The following is a 4,236-nucleotide window of genomic DNA, read 5'->3' on the forward strand; positions in this document are numbered from 1 at the left end:
CAAGCAAGCTGAAGCTAATTGTAGCACCTTGCAACTGCATAAGTACCAGTAACTTGAGCCACAATCTTGCCTCCAAGAATTGGTTCAGTGGTCTCAGCTTTGCTTCCAGAATGTCGGTCCAGTTTCTAATGGCTTCTGCTCCAAGAATCCTGAAGTTAGAAGGGAGATCATTCACCTTCTGCTCTTCTATGTGTTTGGCGATTGCGTAATGGCTTGATCCATTTCTCTCCTTGAGTGACACCAAGGCCTCGGTAATCATCTGTGAATTAAAATCAGGCAATCAGTTTCAGCAAACCTTCATTTGATTCAAGCATAATATGCAAAAAATTAACAGAACTTAAAAACATATAATTGTTCAGAAGTTCATCAATAATAACCATTAAGCTTCAAATGAGAGAAGTGGCCACAAATTTTAAGCTAAGAATTACGCCATTTCAAGTAATATTCACCAAAACTTCCGTAATTCTATAAATAATAGCAGAAACAGATCGAAATCACAGCGAATATTTCCAAATTTCAACAAACATCATTGGAAAACCTAAAATTACTTCATAACAGATTGTAGGCAGAACTTATTAGGAACCCAAATCAGATTTCTAAAACCTAATAAAAAAACAAAACCTCGTTATAAATACACTTTCAATTGGTAATGAAAATTGCAAAAACAAAAACAATTAGCAATTAAAATCCCTAATTTGTAATTCGGAGTCACAAAACAGAACCAAATCCGAAGAAACAACAAATTTGATGCAAAATCAAGGAGCAAGAGAAAGAGGGGGAGAGAGGTATACAACTTTCTGTGGGTCGCACTTGATTAAAAATAATAATTAGGTAGCTTTAATAAGCCTAAATTTTCCTTATAAGAGGGGAAGAGCTACATATAGCCCTCAATATTGTAATTTTTCCTTAGATAAAATTAATTAGGTAGCTTTAATTAGCCTAAATTCTCTCATTTTGGATTTCAGCAGGGGTCTTTGATTTATCATAGCAAAAAGGCCCAATTACTACCTGAATGAGGTTAATGCGTTTAGAATTGTAGCCATCCAGATACTACTACTTGAATGGAGACCTTGGCTTACATAGATGCGCATGATAATCAAATACCAATTAAAGATTGTAGCACTAATTGCTCTAAATCTTGACCAGAGTGTTGAAAAGGGTATTCACATTAGACTTTCTAGCATCATATGCCTCTCTGCTGCTCCGTCAAATAGTAAAAGCCCAGGATTGTGTTTCCTAATTCTAATTCTAAAATTACAACCTCTGGTTGATTAGAAGACTAATGTTATAATCAATTTGAAACTTATAAAATTTGTGGCAAACAGATTAATTGGTAACAATCAGATTCAAATACGATAGTAGGTATAGTAGGTATAGTAGGAATTAATATACCTAATTTTTTCAAATACCTAATTTGATGGTATAGTAGGAATTAATATACAGCAAACATATTAACATACCAAATTACCAATGACCAATAATTTCATAGACCTTGCCGATGCTGGAGAAGATAATGATTCCAACCTCGGCGTCGCAAAGGATGGAGAGCTCCTTAGCCTTTATCGAAGATTTGAGGGTTTGAGGGAGATCGAAGGAGAGAGAAAGTATGTGATACTGTGAGAGTGATAGGGAAGGGGCGGAGGAATGAAATATGTGTTGTACGCGAGGTGGTTTGACAGTAAAAGATAGAGGGTATTTTCGTCTTTTTTATAGTGGACACGAAAAGTGTGTTTACCGTAATACCCCTCCCCTCTTGGCTTATATAATAGAGATTCGTATATGACTCGATTCAACATCGTTTTAACATTTCATCATACACTAATTGATCTTAATCTGATTTTATGCATCGAATACGAACTGAAACTTTCAAACTTCGTTTCTAATTATACAAAAATTTCAACACATTTGGAGTTCCAAACATTATGATGATAATCAATCAAATTCAAATCTAACAGCTCTTTTAACTTCACCCTACACTCCCATCATCAACATTGCTTTTCCAATTTCCCAAGCCCACAAACAGTACTAAGAATTTTTATGCAATGAGAGAAACTGAACCTGTTATAAGTGTGAGACGATCAAGCACTTCTCCAACATTTCTGCTTGAGCTGTCCATGGCATTTCATTAGTTCCTTCAGCTTCTTTGTGCTGGTTATTCTCCTCACTGTGTCTGCTGCTGGAGGTGGGCCTGCTGGGTATATTGAACCTGACAGTGGTTCTGCTTCCCCACTGCAGCTCTTTGAGGCTCCATGCCATTCTCTGGGTTATTTGTTTCACCATCTGATTCTGTCGGCATCGACTTACTCAAATAGATTTGGCCAAACTTTATCTTGTATAAGTCTGCAATAAAATCGAATTCGGATGTAGTTGGAGTCAAAGCACAACATGAGCAGTCAAAGCATTTAGATTTTACCAAAAATATGTGGCATTTTTTCAGTACAACTAATCAATCCACAACTTATAACCATTGCAAGACGCTGAAAAAAAGTACAAAGTTGGCCTATGAGGAAGAGTGAGAGATAAACAGATGTCAAACCTGTACTGGGGACGCAGCTATTAAAACACCGGCAACACCACCTCCTAAGACCCGCCCATCTGGCCCAGCTAAAGAAACACTTAAACCGCCGCCCCTGCTACGCGGACCACCACCATTTGAAAGCGTGAATGAATCTGAGTGATAAATTTTCGAAACGGCCCTGCAGAAAACAGGAGGATAACTACTCATCTAAATTAAGCAACAACTCAAAGCCTATGCACAGAATGACAGAAGCAACATACACATCAAAGAAACTAACTGAATTAAACCCACCATACATTCAACATTTAGAGTACCACATTAGTCTTTTAAATTGCTGATTAAAATTAAATTGCTATTCCCATAAATATGAACTGCAAAATAATACTGAAAAATCATAGGTTATAAAATCATAGGGTATACTCTACAAACTAAAATAATTCAAAGAAATACTCTGTAATAATTCAAAGAAATACTCTACAATTTAATTAATCAAAGAAATCAATACAAACTCAATATTTCTAATAAATACAAACTCAATACAATAATTATAAGAACAATAAGAAGGAGAATACTTACAGACATCAATTTCATCCTCCATACTACTGAATTTTTTCACATCTTCATTATTCAGCTTCATTTTCTTCAAATTCTGAGGGGCTTTCTTCTGATTATTTCCACGCTTTCCCATTTTCTCAAAAATAAATTGCAGAAACCTCAGCAAACTAAAAATTAACTAAAATCCTGAAGAAAAAAAAATCACAAAATGAAATTAAATTCACCTAAAGGAAATCAGAATATTGCTTGAAAACAAACACAAAACGAAATTAAATTACCAACACCTAATTAAAATCCTAATAATTATCAAAACAGAAGAAAAAAAAATACCCAGAAAAAGAAATGTAATTTAAACAAAACAGAAAAGAAAATGAAGAACTTTTACCCGATAATTGAAGAAGATCGATCACACCCAGGAATTTCACCCAAATTTAAAGAACCCTGGAGCGGACTAATTCCAGATTTGCAATTATGAGAAGATTCAATTAGTCAGAAAATTGAAATCAAATTGAAAAAGGGTAAATTGCGATTGAAATTGTAAAATACTCACCATTATGATTGAAATTGCGATGGAGTTGAGAACGAAGGGCGTAATTTTTGAGGAAGAAGATCGAAGAAGATCGTAGAGGAAGAAGATCGAAGGAGATCGAAGGAGAAAACGGGAGGAAGGAGAGAGAAAACGGTGGAGCAGCCGAGCAGTAAGGGTTTGAACTTTGAATGAATCCTCGTGTAGAATAGAGTAGTGTAAAGGGGTATATTAGTCTTTTTAAAAGGGGACACGAAAAGTGTTGTTACTAAAATGCCCTCAGCTGTTCCTTTATATAATAGAGATTATTTTCTCACTCCTTTATTTATTATAATCTCTTACACTCAATCATTTATCTTACACTCAATCATTACACTTATACCCATACAACCAATATTCCAATTTTCTTAAAAACCACACCAGATTTTAAATGGATACATCAAAAAGAAATGGAGGGAGTAATAGATAGATTATAAAGCGCGCATTACTTAGTGATACGAGTATTTAGATGAAATGATTGTATATGCATTCACATTCCCCAACAACTTGGATTCGACACACGCCTGTTTAGAATTTTTATTATTTTTTATTTTTTTAATTTCTTTGTATGTTTTTTTTTTGTTGCAAATGAGCCACA

The 4,236-nt window shown here is 34.7% G+C and overlaps 1 long non-coding RNA gene across 1 annotated transcript; it reads right to left on the reverse strand.

Annotated features, from left to right (window-relative positions):
- Positions 1-2,064: 2,064 nt before the first annotated feature.
- On the reverse strand, positions 2,065-3,246 carry LOC130466894 (uncharacterized). The gene is made up of 3 exons (XR_008927052.1): positions 3,095-3,246; positions 2,537-2,696; positions 2,065-2,340 (listed from the first exon to the last, which is right to left on the reverse strand). It is a non-coding gene; the product is annotated as an uncharacterized lncRNA (long non-coding RNA).
- Positions 3,247-4,236: the final 990 nt, after the last annotated feature.

This window comes from Spinacia oleracea, chromosome 2 (genome assembly GCF_020520425.1).
Source record: "Spinacia oleracea cultivar Varoflay chromosome 2, BTI_SOV_V1, whole genome shotgun sequence".
NCBI classification, from domain to species: Eukaryota; Viridiplantae; Streptophyta; class Magnoliopsida; order Caryophyllales; family Amaranthaceae; genus Spinacia; species Spinacia oleracea.